Source organism: Mixophyes fleayi, chromosome 7, assembly GCF_038048845.1.
Source record: "Mixophyes fleayi isolate aMixFle1 chromosome 7, aMixFle1.hap1, whole genome shotgun sequence".
Taxonomy (NCBI): Eukaryota; Metazoa; Chordata; class Amphibia; order Anura; family Limnodynastidae; genus Mixophyes; species Mixophyes fleayi.
Genome location: NC_134408.1, coordinates 91,733,395 through 91,751,526, shown reverse-complemented (window position 1 = coordinate 91,751,526; position 18,132 = coordinate 91,733,395). Strand labels below are relative to the sequence as shown.

Sequence of the window (18,132 nt, the reverse complement as noted above, 5' to 3'; positions counted from 1 at the left end):
CTTCTGCGTTTCGTAGCGCATGGTTATTTTCACCCAGAATCCTTTATCAAAACAACAAGGGGTTAGAGATGGGACAGAGTTCTACCCTTCATGGCCAGGTCCATTTTCACATTACTATGATTTGCTGGTTTCACAGGATTTGTTAAATAGACCTGATGGATCTATTTAACTAGTCCCTTATCTGTTTGTACAGAGAACTCACTCACATCAATCCCTGCCCCATTAGAGCTCACAGTCTAAATTCCCTAACACACAGAGACAGAGACTAGCCAATTAACCTACTAGTATGTTTTTGGAGTGTGGGAGGAAACCGGAGTACCCAGAGGAAACCCACGCAAACAGAGGGGGGAGGACATACGAACTCCTCACAGATAAGGCCATGGATGGGAATCAAACTCATGACCCCAGTGTTGTGAGGCATAAGTGCTAACCACTGAGCCACCGTGCTGTCCAATGAAGGGTATGTGACAAGGCCAGGTGTGTTAAACATAATAAAAACCAGCTCAGTATAAAATTGCAATCCTACCTACAGAGGTAGGAGAAATATCTTGTTATGATTGTAGATTATTCGTAAAAACATACACTACATAGCCAAGGGTATGTGCACACCCCTTCTAATTAGTGTGTTTGGTCATTTCTCTTTCCTGCCATTGGGGGACACTGCGAGACATTGGGGTATAGTAGTGGGCTCAGGAGTCTTGTCACTTTAACTTGTTAAGTCTGTGCACTCCTCCTCTACTTAACCCCCCCTCTCAGAGAGATCCTCAGTTTTTTGTAAGTGACTTGGAGCTAAGGTCACTGGAGTATAGGATCCTGCCTATACTCTATTAGTCTTTATAGATATAACTTGTTTTTATTTTTTCTTTCCCTTAGGTGCAGCGCGGGACTCCAGCCTAAGACCCAGGAGAGTGAGTAGGACGCAGCTCTGCTCACTCTGGGTCCCAGCGCAGGTAAGAGAAGCCCTGGGCTCACTTACCTTCACCTTCTGCCGGTATTTCCCCTTAGATTAGCACAGGACTCCAGGATAGCGGACAAGGGGAGAGAGTTTGCAGTCAGCTTCTCCTCCCATGCCGCTTCAGATGCCGGCAGGTCCCCGCTCGCCCCTATGGCAACGAGCAGCTAGGAAAAGAGGGGACAAGCGGCGCTCACACTCATTTAGAGGTGAGTTGGCCGTTTTTCATGACTCGCGCTCCTGGGCATTATAGCTGGATACAGCGCGAGTTCAGCGCTTCATGGTGGCCATTTTTGCAAAGTCAGGGTGGACAGAAGCAGCAGAAAGGGGAGGAGAAGTAATGACAAGTTCCTCCTCCCAGGCTGTATTTCCCCGCGCACAGGACCCAGTCTACTTGTGGGAACACGGAAGTAAACAGCGTGTCAGCGCTGGCCAGATCCTCTGCTTTGCCTCTCCTCTACCGACAGACATAACTGTCTTACAGATTAACAGGCTTGTATGACTAAATGGAATGTTTTGTGGAGGTTTTACATATGTATGCTTTTGTCATGTGAGTTATTTCATGTTACAGGAATTTTCACAGACAGTACTGTATAACTTTTTTGACAAAAAACAACAAGAGAAAAGGGAGACTAGATTCACAAGAGGAAGAAGAGGAGGTCGAAAGGTTAGGAGCAAGACCGAAAATCAGAAAATGATTACTGCTGAACAGCACAACACAGAAATGGAAGGGGTTTTCAATTTGGCTAAGCAGCCATTGAACAATACAGAGATTGAGTTGCTTAATAGAGGTTTAAAATTTGCTCCTAATAATCGTTTTGATAAATTCAATACATATATAGATCTGCATAAGTTTATTAGGAAGCTTACATTGAAGAAATTCTTTCAGAGAGAGAAAATTCAGGGATTGGAGGATATAAGAAATTCTGAATATATCCATACCGACCTGAGAAAAAGGTCAACCTTCTATCCTAGCTACATCAAAGGCCCTTATGTGGAGACTTTTCAGAAATTGGTGGAGGAAGACCTTAGGAATATGCCTAATATCAGCACAAGGGTGGGAAGGAACCCCAACTTGTCCAAAAAGGAATATTTGGCTATAAATCAACTAAAGAATGACCGTCAACGGGTCATCAAACCAGCAGATAAGGGAGGAGGAGTCACTATCCTTGATAAAGAAAAATATCTAAAAGAATTACAAGGGCAGATTAATGATGGGACCACCTATGCACCCTTAGAGAGTGACCCCACCTCAATGTTTAATATGGAATTGGAGAAATTACTGAAGAATTCTTTTACCAAAGGAATTTTAAATAAATCTGAGTATGAATATCTGCATAACCAACATCCTAGAATCCCTGTAATTTACACTCTTCCGAAAATACATAAAAGCCTTACCACACCACCTGGAAGACCCATTGTATCTGGCATTGGGTCTTTTACGTCTAACATCTCTGAATATATTGAGCAATATTTACAACCTGTGGTCAAAAAACAACGTAGTTATTTAAGGGACACCACACAGGTCCTTGAAATGATTCAAAACACCTCTTGGAAGAATGGATATATACTTATGACCTGTGACGTCACGTTCCTATATACGATCATTGCCCATTCTAGTGGATGTGAGCATACTAGGAATCTATTGTTAGAAGAAAATACTATTCCTCTCGAACAAATTGAATTTATTATTCAAGCCATCTCCTTTACATTGGAACACAACTATTTCTGATTCCAGGGTGAGTTCTATAAGCAAATTAAAGGGACCGCTATGGGTAGTAAATTTGCTCCCAGTTACGTGAATTTGTTCTTGGCGTACTGGGAGAACACCCATATCTGGAATAATAACCTATTCAAGAAACATTTGCTTGAATGGCGAAGATACATAGATGACGTTATATGTATCTGGGATGGCCCTTTATTAGAACTGCATGAATTTGTCACTTACATCAATGACAACAGTCTCAACATTAAATTTGTTGAACATATTAGCCAAGAGAGGATAGAGTTTTTGGACCTGGAAATATATGTGGAGAATGACCAACTGCAGACTAAAACTTTTCTAAAACCCGTTGATAGGAATACCTTCATACCTTCAACTAGTAATCACCATAGAAGATGGCTAAATAACATACCTAAAAGCCAGACGAGGGTTAGAAGAAACTGCTCGGATATCTCCACCTTTGAGCAACAAGCGGAGGATCTAAAGAAAAGGTTCAAAGAAAGGAACTATGATGATGAGGTCATAGGAAGAGCCTACTTGGAAACCAAAGAAATGAAGAGAGAGGATCTGCTTGTATCAAGGGTTGGGAAGAATACTAAAACAGATGAAGTCCTCTTCATTACTCAGTATAGTAATAGGGCTAAAACATTTGAAGGCTTGGTGAGAAAGCATTGGCATATCCTTCTAATGGATGAAAAGTTGTCTACCATACTTCCAGAACAACCAAGGATGGTTTATAAAAAGGCAGCCAATCTTAAGGACATTTTAACTAATAGCTACGTCCCACTGGCCAAACCTGACTCTAAGGAAACATGGCTGAATGAACAGGGAAAAGGATTCTTTTACTGTAACCGATGTAAGGCATGTAAGGAGACTAAAATGAATACTACGAAACCTACAATGACCTTTTCTTCAAATACAAATGGGAGCAACCACGAAATAAGAGAACGGATTACTTGTGACATGGTAGGCATCGTATATCTACTAGAGTGCCCATGTGGTCTGCAGTATGTAGGCAGGACTGTGAGGAGCTTGAAAGTCAGAATTTTGGAACACTTACGAAATATTAGGAATGAACTAGAATCACAAAGTGTATCTGCACACTTTTCAAAAGTACACAACCATGATCCTACTTTACTTAAATTCGTTGGAATTAAGAAAATGAAAAAGCCTTGGAGAGGGGGGGATTTTATAGCATCTATATCTAAGGAGGAAGCCAAATGGATTTTTAATCTTGAAACTTTAACCCCTAAGGGTCTGAATATTGATTTCGACCTAGGCTCTTTTCTATACCAGAGTCATTCTAGTAAAAAAGAGAGTCTCAGTCCTCAGTTGCATGAAACTCTTGGGGACAATGGTCTCGGTTTTCGAAGCAGTCCCTTTTGCACAGTTTCATTCCCGTCCACTTCAGGCAGAGATCTTACTCAAGTGGTCAGGGTCTCAGGAGAACTTAGACAAGCAGATTATTCGTCTGTCCAGATCCACAAGGCTGTCTCTTGTCTGGTGGATGTCCCAAACCCATCTGGAAAAGGGTCAATCCTTACAGACCTGGGCTAGGACTCTAGTCACAACAGACGCAAGTCTGTTGGGATGGGGAGGTGTTACAGGAACTCTGAGGCTTCAGGGTCTCTGGTCCCCTCAAGAATCACTTCTCCCAATAAACTTACTAGAGCTCAGAGCAGTGTACAATACTCTGATAGGAGCCCAGAAATTTCTAAGAGGAAAGCCACTACAAATTCAGTCCGACAACGCCACCACGGTGGCATACATAAACCACCAGGGGGGCACTCGCAGTGCGGCTGCCATGCGAGAGACCAGGTGCATTTTGTCTTGGGCAGAGCATCAAGTGTCCAAGATTTCGGCCATTCACATTCCGGGGGTGAAGAATTGGGAAGCAGACTTCCTCAGCAGACACTCACTTCATCCCGGAGAATGGGCTTTGAACAGTCAGATCTTCTACCTTCTGGTGGACTGTTGGGGCTGCCCGGACATAGATCTGATGGCGTCCAGGCTGAACCATCAGGTTCCACGCTACGGCGCAAGAGCTCGAGACCCAGGGGCGGAAATAATAGATGCCATGTCAGCTCCATGGCCATATCAGATGGTGTATCTTTTTCCTCCAATACCTATGATTGCCCGGGTTCTAAAGAAGTTGAAGAGGGAGAATGTTCCCGCTATTCTAATAGCTCCATTTTGGCCATGCAGAGCGTGGTTCTCAGATCTGCTATTATAAGCAGGGGCTCCTCCATTCCGGCTTCCCATGCGGGCAGATCTTCTGGTCCAGGGTCCATTCCTTTTCCAGGGTTTAGATCAGCTGGCTTTGAGGGCCTGGCTACTGAAACCCTAATACTTAAAGCAAAGGGTTTCTCTCAAGAGGTTATAACTACCATGATTAAGGCCAGAAAGCCTTCTTCGTCCTCTATATATTATAGAGTGTGGAAGACATATATTTTGTGGTGTGAGTCTAAAAGATTCCATTCCTCTAAATTTAAGCTTTCTCGTGTGTTGGATTTTCTACAGGATGGGGTTCAGAGGGGTCTTCGTCTGGGCTCTCTCAAAGGCCAGATATCGGCCCTTTCTGTTTACTTTCAGAAAAAGATTGCAAGTTATTCTGACATTAAGATTTTCTTGCAAGGGGTGTTACATATGCAACCTCCATTTTGCCATCCTGTCGAGCCCTGGGACCTCAATTTGGTTCTTCGCGCTCTTTCTAAGCCTCCATTTGAACCTGTGGGGTCAATAGACTTAAGGTATCTTACGTGGAAGACAGTGTTTTTGTTGGCGATAGCTTCTGCTCGCAGAGTGTCTGAGCTTGGAGTTCTTGGCTGTGACCCTCCTTTTCTTATTTTCCACGCTGATAGGGCGGTCCTTCGTACTAAACCATCTTTCGTTCCTAAGGTGGTTTCCAGGTTTCACCTTAATCAGGAAATTGTTGTACCTGTGTTCAAGTCAAAAAAGGATTCTTCAGAAGGGTCTATGCAGTACTTGGATGTGGTACGAGCTCTACAGGCTTATGTAGACCGTACATCTCAGGTCAGAAAGACCAGAGATCTTTTTGTTTTATATGATGCAAACAAGAGGGGTTGGCCTGCTTCAAAGCAGTCAATTGCCAGGTGGATCACGTCCACATTTCGAGAAGCTTACGTTGCAGCTTCTCTGTCCGTTCCAGGAAATTTGAAGGCGCATTCTACTAGGGCAGTAGGTGCCTCCTGGGCGGCCAGGCACGGGACGTCTGCGGAGCAGTTGTGTAGAGCGGCGACTTGGTCTTCCGTCCACACTTTCTCTAAATTTTATAGACTTCAAGGCTTTGCGGCGGCTGATGCAAGCTTTGGTCGCAGGGTTATGCGTGCAGCTGGTCCAGAGCATTTCCACCCTTGAGGAAGCTTTGGTATATCCCCAATGTCTCGCAGTGTCCCCCAATGGCAGGAAAGAGAAAATAAGATTTTTACTCACCGTAAAATCCATTTCTCTGACTCCATTGGGGGACACTGCGCACCCTCCCTTGCTCTGTATATAGTTCTGTGTGTGAAAACTTTGGTTATGGTTCTTTATAATTTAAGACCTGTCCAGGTTATATTACCTCCTTTACGTTCACTCTTGGTTATTCAAAACTGAGGATCTCTCTCAGAGGGGGAGTTAAGTAGAGGAGGAGTGCACAGACTTAACAAGTTAAAGTGACAAGACTCCTGAGCCCACTACTCTACCCCAATGTCTCGCAGTGTCCCCAATGGAGTCAGAGAAATGGATTTTACGGTGAGTAAAAATCTTATTTTCATCCACACTGATTACTAACATAAAATCAAGTATACAGAAATGCAATCTTTATAGTCAAATATTAGCAGTAGAACTGGTTGTACTCTAGAGCTCAATGAATTCAACGTGACACTTTCTTAGGATGCCACCTTTCCAGCAAGTCAGTTCGTCAAATTTCTGTCCTACTAGAGCTACCCTGATCAACGGCTAGTGTTGTTATTGTGAAGTAGAAACATCTAGGAGCAACAGCTCAGCACTGAAGTGCTAGGTCACACAAGCTCACAGAATGGGAGCGAAAAGTGCTGAAATCCAGTAACTCGTAAAATATGTCCTCTGTTGGAACACTCGCTTCTGTGTTCCAAACTGCCTCTGGATGCACAAAAACTGTTAGTCGGGAGCTTCATGGATTGGATTACCAAATCTCTCCAGAGATGTTTAATCGGATTCAAGTCTGGGCCACTCAAGGACATTCACAGAGTTGTCCTGAAGCCACTCCTTTGATATCTTGGCTGTTCGCTTAGGGTCGTTGTCCTGCTGAAAGATGAACAATCGCCCCAGTCTTAGGTCAAGAGCGCTCTGGAGCAGGTTTTCATGCAGGATGTCTCTGTACATTGCTGCATTCATCTTTCCCTCTATCCTCACTACTTTCCCAGTTCCTGCCGCTGAAATACATCCCCACAGCATGATGCTGCCACCATGCTTCACTGTAGGGATGCTATTGGCCTGGTGATGAGCAGTGCCTGGTTTCCTTCAAACATGACGCCTGGCATTCACACCAAAGAGTTCAATCTTTGTCTAATCACACCAGAGAATTTTGTTTCTCATGGTCTGAGAGTCCTTCAGGTGCATTTTGGCAAACTTCAGTCGGCCTGCCATGTGCTTTTTACAAAGGAGTGGCTTCCGTCTAGCCACTATACCATACAGGCCTGATTGTTGGATGCTGCAGAGATGGTTGTCCTTCTGGAAGGTTCTCCTCTCTCCACAGAGTAATGCTGTAGCTCTGACAGAGTGACCATTGGGTTCTTGGTCACCTCCCTGACTAGGGCCCTTCACCCCTGATAGCTCAGTTTAGACTGCCGGCCAGAGCTAGGAAGAGTCCTGGTGGTTCCAAACTTTTTCCATTTACGAATGATGGAGGCCACTGTGCTCATTGGGACCTTCAAAGAAGCAGATATTTTTCTGTACCCTTGCCCAGATTTGTGCCTAGAGACAATCCTGTCTCAGATGTCTACAGACAATTCCTTTGACTTCATGCTTGGTATGTGCTCTGACATGCACTTATATAGGTGTGTGCCTTTGCAAATCATGTCCAATCAACTGAATTTACCACAGGTGGACTCCAATTAAGCTGTAGGAACATCTCAAAGATGATCAGTGGAAACAGGATGCACCTGAGCTCAATTTTGAGCTTCATGGCAAAGGCTGTGAATACTTATGTACATGTGATTTCGTACTTTTTTATTTTTAATAAATTTACTAAAATCTCAAAAAACCTTTTCCCACATTGTCATTATGGGGTATTGTGTGTAGCATTTTGAGGGGAAAAAGGAATTTATTCCATTTGGAATAAAGCTGTGACAACAAAATGTGGAAAAAGTGAAGCATTGTGAATACTTTCTGGATGCACTGCATCTGTTTATCAAAATAATCTGCTGGACATTCAAAATTCATTCTACAATATATTAGTAATAATGATCAAACATGGTTCACATGGCAAAGAAACCCTAAATCCAATATTTTGAGCAAAACTAGTTATCAGAGCCTACCTGGTAGATTCATCAAAACTTCTTAAAAGGAAAAGTGGAGCAGATTATTTGCACACTGTTTATAACACCCCTAAAATTAGAGTTCTGACAAATGGCTTGTAGAAAGAACAAGACGAGGGTGCCCAATCTCCCCTTCTTTTTGCTGTAGTGTTGAAACCACCAGTTGTAGCCCCATGATGAAATATTTGTTCTTTTGCATAGCAACAGACAATAAAACTAGCTCTTTAGGCAGCTGTTATGCTGCTATTTGTGTAAAACCCTGAGGTTTCTATATTCACATATTATTGAAAATGATGGTTCATTTTCAGGTTATAAAATTAATTGGGTTAAAACTGGAATTGTACCAACTGAAAAGGCTGCTTATTTTCATGTATAAGGGAATGCCTTACAATCTCTAAGAAATTCACATTAAAAAACAAATATAGATTTACGTATAGAAGTACCTATACGCTCCTGCAGTTCTGTATATTAAATTATTTCTAGTTATTGATGTTAAAATGGAAATATCTAAACCTTTCCTATTTGAGAAGAATAGCAGTGATTAATATGATAATCTTTCCAAGACTCATACATAAAATTTAAATATTGCCTCTTTTGTTATCATAATTTGATACCAAGTGTAATGAAATGTTCTCTAAATGTTTTTAATTGGGTAGAAAATAAGGATCAGCTTTGTAAAACTACAGGCAAGTACATACATTCAAAACAAAAGTGAATAGACCAAAAGGCGCTTAGTGAAATAAATTGTGCTAGAAGATAAAATATACCACACAAACAGTAGGCAGCGTCATGTCTAATGGCACCTATTTGCAGATGCACAACCTAAGAATGAAAACATAAAACAGAAGCGTTGAAACATAGTGTGAAACCATTAACACCACATGTGTAAATGGGTAGTCAATAGATGGCCGCGTACCAACTAATAATACATATATGGCATATCTGAAAGCAGGCAGGAACATCACTGTCTTCATCAGAATCGATCAATAAATTAATCATAAACTTTAGCCTTCTCTCCTGTCATATCTTATTAAGGACTATATAAAGTCAAGTCCATAAATATTGGGACATCGACACAATTCTCATATTTTGGGCTCTATACACCACCACAATGGAATGAAACTAACAAGATGTGCTTTAACTGTAGACTTTCAGCTTTAATTTGAGGGTATTTACATCCAAATCAGGTGAACAGTGTAGAAATTACAACGGTTTCTATATGTGCCTCCTACTTTTTAAGGGACCAAAAGTAATGGGACAAACTAAACAATCCTACATCAAACTTTCACTTTTGAATACTTTGTTGCAAATCCTTTGCAGTCAATTACAGCCTGAAGTCTGGAAATGCATAGTCATCACCAGACGCTGGGTTTCATCCCTGGTGATGCTCTGCCAGGCCTCTACTGCAAATGTCTTCAGTTCCTGCTTGTTCTTGGGGCATTTTCCCTTCATCAAGTGAAATGCATGCTCAATCGGATTCAGGTCAGGTGATTGACTTGGCCATTGGCTCGAATTATTTCTAAAATACAATACAGCTTTGAAATGGAGATAGACATTCCATCCTCCATTTCTGCCCCTATCATGAAGTAGTTCAAGTGGCATGTATACGTTACAGATGGAGCGGGTGCAAATAGAGGGTCATCTTCCTCCTCTCCCTCCCACCCCCTCCTGGCTTTACCTGATTGCCTCTAGGAGGATTAGTGGTTCCCCCGACGACATCTATTGGACGTTCTATGTTTCTGTGATGTGTACTGCAATATTTTTTTGTTTTGCTGTGTCTTTTCTCTCCAGAATGTGTGGATTTATATTTGTTGTAATACTCAATGAACAACCCCCCCCCCACCCCCCAGCCTCTATGAAGGGGTTTGCCCCTGTATCCCCCCTTGTTAATTCCCTTCCTTTTATAAATAAAAATAATCAACCATTGTATTTTTTGTCTTCAATGGTCAATAACATACCTTTACCTCTCAACTATCCCGATTCCATCAGGATAGTCCTGATTTTAGGGGACGATCTTGATTAGCCAAGAGCTTGTCCCAGCAGGAGGAACAGCTGGGATGTATTTCCACTCTTCACTTTACATACATGCTGTGTGTACGAGGTTAGTGTTGCACTCTTTATCTATGAAGCTATGCCTTCCATGGTGCTGGCCATGCCCACAAACATCTGGACACACCCACACATCACTGGCCACACCTCCGGTGGGACGGCACTTCTCACAACAGGTCCTTTATAATTTTCAGCCCCAGGCCCATGTGGCCCTTAATCTGGCCCTGAACAGGATAATCAATTTACCATTTTTTATTCAGGTATTTTCAGCATTGTCAAATTGCTCCAAGAGCCCCTGTTCTATCAAAGCACTCCAGGTAAGTTCGGAAACCACCATCCCTGTAATGCTTTTTACCTATTTACGGTTCATTCAGAACAGGGTGTGGGAAGATACAGCAAATACTTTTGTTTTGCCTTCTTCTGGATCAATACATAATTATATAACAGAACATATACTACAAATTAGATGAACTTGGCAGATTTTGTCCCCCAATTTTATAACTATGTAAATTAGCAATAGTATTTGCAGTGTAGTGAAAAGTGCCAAAGCAATAAAAGCTACAGTACAAACTGGAGACTATTCTATGTTTAAACAAAAACAAGTGGAATACTAACTTAATTTATACCTTCCCCGAAATGGTTTAAAAAAAAAAATCTGAAAATGCAGATCTTTGAAGAGTCAATGCATGCATACAACAAAAGCCTCAGAATGTTTTTATCTACCCACATTAATGACATCTATTTTAACAGTCTTAATATTCACTTAATCCCAAAAATACACTATACACAGCACTTTCAGAACACACTCAATCTAATATCGCACACAACAAAGACTTGAGTTCAGCTGCTAGCACAAAGCCAGAATCAAACCCAATACATACAGCTAGGTTTCATGAAAGAAGAAAAGTGGTTTAGTGTGCACTATAAGGTAAAATACCCATTAAAAATCCAGTAAATACTGAAAACATTATTGTAGTTTAATCAATACTGGAAAACATTCCACACACATGCAGTTACATCACAATCATTTTGGTTCGGTTGTAAACAGAGTGACTTGGATAAGAAATGACCACCAGCAGGGCAATATGAACATACATTTAACTCTCACCTGTAAGAAGGTAATTTATATTTCTCTATCCTACCACTGGGGGACACTGCGTTACATTGGGATATAGTAGGTGGGACTGGAGTTAGGCACCTATAAACTTGTTTGTTTCCCTGACTCCTCCCCCACTATGCCCCTCCTCTGTAGCTGACTTCAGTTGTTGTAAGTGCCTTCTGGAGAAAGGTCACTTCTGTATAGGCTCCTGCCTATACTTAGTTTAGCATTAGGTTTTCCTGTTTTTATTTTTGTTCCTTTTCAGGTGCAGCGCTGTACTCCATGCCAAGACCCAGAGGAGTGAATAGTCCCGGGATTCCTTCACTCTGAGTTCCAGCACAAGTAAGCAGCTCTTCAGCACGCTTCCCTCGCACCTCTGCCGGCAGTCTACCCCTAGAAAGAACAAGCAAAGGGGCCATGTTTTATTTACAAGTATGCCTTTAAAGGCAGCTTAATTTGGGGCATGTATTTATTAAATTCGGCCTTATAGACGGCCGCGGCCATGTTTAAACAGGCGGGCGGGAGCGAAGGTGTCTCTGCCTCTCCTCTCCGCCCGCAGACTTGCCGGCAGCCTCCTTCCCCCTCCTCCGCCCCTAAACAATGAGCAGCGGGGGAGAAGGACAAGAATCGCTCTCTCTGGAGGAGATTACATTTGTCAGTGAGACCGCACGCACCCTGGGCATGGCAGCGCGGCAGTTCTCACTTTCCCCGACTGCAGCCATATTCTGTATATGGGCTGAGCGGCGGTGAGCAGAGGCGGCCATGTTAAGGGAGGGGAGTACACCTCCCCCTCTCTCTCCCCAATGGCGCGAATGGTGGCCATCTTGGCTCCGGAGCGCACACAGCAAGTGCATGCTGTTCCCGACTCTGTCTCTCTTCACCGGGTAATGTTGTATCGTTTTTAATTCTATTTTTTAAATGATTGTCAGCCTGTTTGCCACACAGTCAGGACCTTTCTTTCAGGATCCTGTGACTGCTGTATATATCATAGGATTACCTATTAGACAATATGGTAGTTTCCTATTCTCCTGTGACATATTTTGCTTTTCAGGCAGATATACATTGATATGGGAATACATATCTGTATAATATTCCATATGTTGACTGGGGATGGACTTTTTCCATAAGTTTCGTATATATACAATTCCTTTTGCTTCGTAAAGCCTGTGTTCCCAAGTATTGTGGTTAACTTTTATACAGTTTTCCAAATATGCGGTATGTCTCAGGAATTACCTAAGGGGTAATAAACACGCTGTTTTATATTTATGTGGCACAAAAATAATATAGTGTTATCCCGTGGTAGCCTGGGTGGTCTGTATTGCAATGTGTATATGTGTGCATAAATGTATATATGTATGTGTACATCGGGAGCTGTGGCTCATCTGATATATACAGTGTTTTGAATACATGGTGTTGCGGGTTCTGTCTCCCTAATAGCATATATATATATATATATATATATATATATATATATATATATATATATATATATATATATTTATTTATTACCTGTTCAAAAGATAGAACAGATTTATTCTGTGTCTTTTTTCTTGCTGTTGTATCAGATTACAATAGGTGAGTCTTCCAGGAGTAGAATACTTGCTGGTTGGCATACTCAAAAATGTATATATATGTATTTATATATATCTATATGTGTCTTCAAAATAATTGTTAGACAATCTTATTTCCTGTTACTTTGCCTACCATTTCCTTATGTTTTCTAATGGATTAACCGGGAAACAGGAGTGACATTATATATGTGCGAAATGTAATTTTTTAAATTATCTTTTCCACAGCCTAGCCCGAATACCTCGGCACAGACTGCGACGCTAGGGTCTACAAACAGGGTGCTCCCATTTCGGTGTCAGCTGTTTTGCAGAAACAGGTCTGGTCTAAATCACTGTCGCTTCTGGTGGCTGAACACATTTAGGTGATTTTTAAGTTCAAAATGGTACGCGAGTATACCCTTTTTCATGCTTCTACACGTTTACACTGTGCTGGTTAAGCACCCACACAGCTTATATCTGTCCGCTAACACAGAAGCGGCATTACGCTGTTCAGGTATAAAACCATCCGCACGTAGATGCTTTTGTTCACCATCTTCCATAGATAGAGAGGATTTTATCTTTGACTGTTACCACAGTCAGAAAAAGGATGTAGTTCATTCCTCACCAGAGGATGTCTATCTCCATCTTGTTTTACTATCAAGAGGAATATTCTTGCTGATTACACTCACGAGGTGGATAATCCCAGATTAAACTGTACACAGTTTTCGCATTTGCAAGACAACAGTCTATACTTGGTTTTCAATTTTCAACCTAAGCCTTAGTGCCACCCGAGTTCGGAAAATGTTTTTCCTCATATCTTAAACTCGGTATCTGTCTTTTGTCAAAGACCAGGTAAACAGTAATAGACTGGCTATATTTTCACCTCCCCTAACTCTCCAGAGTCACTATAAGGGAAGTAATCCCTGTTGGTGACAATCCTGTGGCTCTTCAGTTCTCTTATTCTGCTGTCCCTGGCGGGAGCAGACAACGAAGTCCTACACAGAGCAGGGGCTGATAAAGGATTTAATCTAGTGGCTTTCGGACAGAAGAAGTGCTCTAGCCTTTATTCACATTAAGGGTTAATGGGGTGGTTTGTATTCACCCAGCAGCATCATAGCTGGTAGGCATACAGCTATTCAGCTATGATACCAATAGTTAGCCACATGCTTACAGGACTACGTTCCAATATCGGAACTCTCAATTTGCACTATTACAAATGAGTATCCAAAGGCTTCTGGCGGTAGGTGTGCTTTCTTTTTTTTTTTTTTATGTCAGCGACACCAGGCCATGATGTTTACGTGTTCCATCCGTTGATCCTCTCTGTTGATCTGAGGTCAGGGTGCCACATCCCGAGTCAGGCTTAGCCTTACAAGGGTGGTTATAGTTATGTACAGTGGCAGTCAGGTAAACATTCATAAGTCTGGGGACACTCCCCGGAGGTGGAAGTTATTTATTACATCCAACGCTTAGCTTACAGCTAGATGTTTTCAGCCAGAATATTATACTTGCAGCTTCTCAGCAAGCAGCAGGGCTGCATTATTGGGTTCTCAGATGGTCACTTTGAGCCTTCCCAGCTCTTCGCTTATTCTACCATACTAGAAGCGTTGGCTTTTGCCTTATCTTCTAGATTGAAGTTTTCAGTATCTTCCTACCAAAGAACACGCTCATCTCTCTTCTACAGTTACTAAATGCTCCTGGGAGAATTTCCCTTCAGTAACAGGAGTTTCTGTTTTGCAAAATAGGATACCAAGTTTCTACTTGTATCTTTGGCTCTCCTTATTTGTAACATCTCCCATGTCTCAACTGGGAGATTTTCATCAAGGGAGGCTGCTTTCCTTGTTTTGGATGTGCATAGCACCCCTCTGCCCTGATTCACTAGTTTACCTTTCGGGTGGTGCTTAGTCACATTGTTTTTATTAGTGGGTCAGTTGTTGTTCTTGTACAAAGGGGCATAAAACCTGTAGAGATTCGGTCTCAAAATGCAGGGCTGTTGCATATTTGTAGCACTTATGCAATTCCCGTATCCAAATGCAGGATAAGGGTCGACCTGTGTATGGTCGGAGGGGTGTTCCTTGTGCCATACTATGGGCCAAGCTAGACCAACTTATTATTATTATTGAGGGCCGAATGCCTTAGCAATCAATCCTTTAACAGGTAGAGTGGGTCATTTGTGCTCTCCTGGTTAGGTTATAGGGCTCTCCGAGAGGGAGCCCAGGTTCTTTTCACATGTTAACCTGTTTTCTCTATCGGCTCTCAATCTAATGACCCTCAGGTGGATTTGTCCATAGCCAAGTCGGGTCTCCCTAGAACTTAGGGGGTGTACAGGTGATTCACAGGTCCAATTTCCTCGTGGGGGTTCAAGAGTTTCTAGGAGGGGGCGCATCCCAGCTAGTCTGGTGGTCCGCCGCGTGTCTCGCAAAGTAGTGTTCTACTGGTTTAGGGGACTAGTGTTGTCGTCCCTCTTTTCCCGGTTCCAGAGCGGCCTCATCTCGTAGTTCGGCTCTTTTTGTTTTCATCATCTGGGTTGACGCTGTGGCGTCGGATGGCCAACCTTTTCGGCTAGAGAATCCTTGTAGGGAGATGGTTGCTACCTTCAATTCAGCCGTAGAGCTTCTTCATCAGCTGTTTTCTTTGGGCTAGAAACTATATTCGATTGGTGTAAATTCCTAGAATTTCACACGTCCCACTCAGGAATCTTTAAAAGGTTTTCTTTACCAGCTGGCTTCAATTGGGTCTCTGCCCTACTTCTTACAGTCTGCAGCTTCCGTGGCTCTCTGTCTAGCTCAGCGGAAGGTTGTTTTGCTTAAGCGGTTTCTTTATGCTCAGCCCACCTTTGGTTGGTTTTAAATTTCCAGGGAGTCTAGTTCTCGTCATCAGGGGGGCTTGCTTTGGCCTCTGGTGACTCTCTGAATTAGTTAAGCTGTTAGCTCATGGTATGAGTGCTTCCTGGTATATATGTCGGGCTTATGTTGTTAGCTCTCTATATGAGTGCTCCCTCAGATATTGCTGTTAGTTAAGCCGTTTAGCTCATGGAATGAGTGCTCCCTTGTTTATCTCTGAACGGTTTAAGCACTGTATCAGTGCTCCCTTAGATATCGCTGAGTGGCTTAAGCTGTTGCATCAGTGTATATGGTGATCCTTTGGATATCACTGAGTGGATTGAGTTGTTATCTCAATGCAGGCTGCTCCCTTGGATGTCACATCTCGTAGGGGATCCGGGGCGAGAGTGTGTATGGCTCTTCCTCATTTTCTTTACCAGAAAATTAGTGGCGCGTTGTACGAGACATTATTGGTTATGACGATTAGTGCCTGCATTCCACTGACATAGGTATTGCAGTTGATCATTCATGTGTCTCTTTTTGTGCAACGTTTCTCCGACGGGAGATAGTTTGTGCTCTTGTTCGCACAGTTCCTGTTTAGGAATTTAATGTCCTTTTAGCCTCTTTAGCGCTAAAGAGCGTAGGAGGCGGGGCAGAATCCAGGTGGTCTCTTGCCATTGCATCACAACCAACATTCTGTCTGCACCCCTCTGCAGGTTCCAGTGACTTTTACAGTGCACTTTCCAGGAGGGTTGCAGCTTTTTGTACGCCACAACAGCGTCATTCATTGTCGCAGTTGTACAGAGTGGCAGTGTCTGTTTCTGCTGCATATTGTTTTCTTTGTTGCATGCCTTCGCATTCACAAATGCAGGGTTTTGGACATAAAACATTGCGCACAGCTGTTCCAGAGCATTCCCGCCCTTGGACACAGCTTTGGTAGCTCCCCAAGGTAACGCAGTGTCCCCCAGTGGTAGGATAGAGAAAAGAGGATTTTTACTCACCGTAAAATTTATTTCTCTTACTACACTGGAGGACACTACGTGCCCTCCCTTGCTCTGAAAGTAGTGCTGTCTTTGGTGTTGCTTTCTGAATTGCTTTTTCTCTCTTCCTGGCTTAGTTATACAAAACTGAAGTCAGCTACAGAGGAGGGGCATAGTGGGGGAGGAGTCAGGGAAACAAACAAGTTTATAAGTGCCTAACTCCAGTCCCACCTACTATACCCCAATGTAACGCAGTGTCCCCCAGTGTAGTAAGAGAAATTGATTTTACGGTGAGTAAAAATCCTCTTTTTCAACACGAATGTTCGGGTATGTGGAAGGTTCAATCTGCATGTGAGGCCAGATTGCAGAGTATCTTGCGTGAAATCGCTCTGCACTTGGGACAGAAAGTGGGCACAAGCATGTTCAACCTTGTGCGATTCTGCCACATATGCCTGTCTGTGCCTGGAGAGGCAGAACAGGGAAAAGAAGGGGTGCTCTAATGTTGGCTAAGTACAGTATGGGCATATTTACGCAAATATGGCTCATGCAGACCTGCCAAAACATATATGCCTGTAATAATATCTTTTGCACCTGCTAATGATGATGACTTCTTGTAAACTAGGCACAGATGCTTCTCAAGTTCTGATGCGTGCAGAAATAGACGCATTTTCCATTCTAATTTACTCCCATTTTGCTGCAAACTCTGTATTAGCCCCTTTGTGTCTTAACTTTTGGTCAGTTGATTGTTTTAATCAACATAATATTTAGTGAATTGTTCCTGCAAGTTTGTTTGACGACTGTATGACATTTGCAGCATGTTCAGCGCAGGGCAGAAAGGCTCCCATAGTTTGGGTACAGGCTTAGAAATATCCAACTTCAGCAACACTAGTTGGGGGAACTTAAGGATTAGACTAAGATGTCATACAGACAAAGGTTTATTTAGACAAAAATATATCTGAAGACCTTAACATGTACAGTCAATACAACAGAACAATAGATAAAATTAAAAAAAAGTTTTCTAATTTGAGCAGAATATTTATCAGAAATGCCAGAATCCATGATTAGGTTAATGTTAGACCTCTGACCTCACCAACCTGGTCACCCCGTGCTGGATGTAAACTAGCTGATGGATTAACTGAGCAGGCTCTCTGTGGTAACTAGGATTTTTTTTACTGTGCTTCTGCTCTCATTTGTTAATACATTACCAATATAGAAGAATTTCATGTACTACAATATTTGGTGGACCCTAAAACAAGCAAGTAATACATTCAGTTGGGTTGTAATTTCCCAGTGTCCTGACTAGAGAAAACAGCAATGGTGGAAGATAGTTATGTATCTGTAAAATACCACTATATGCTGAAAGTCTGACAAAACACACAGTGGACTCAAGTAGCCCACTTTTATTAAGGATATACTGTTATGGCAGTGATCTTGCCTATATTCT

The 18,132-nt window shown here is 42.4% G+C and overlaps 1 protein-coding gene across 1 annotated transcript in view; it reads left to right on the top strand.

Moving 5' to 3' along the window:
* VPS8 (VPS8 subunit of CORVET complex) overlaps positions 1 to 18,132 on the top strand; it is a 361,642-nt gene that overhangs the window by 15,545 nt on the left and 327,965 nt on the right. The gene's annotated exons all lie outside the window — the stretch shown is intronic.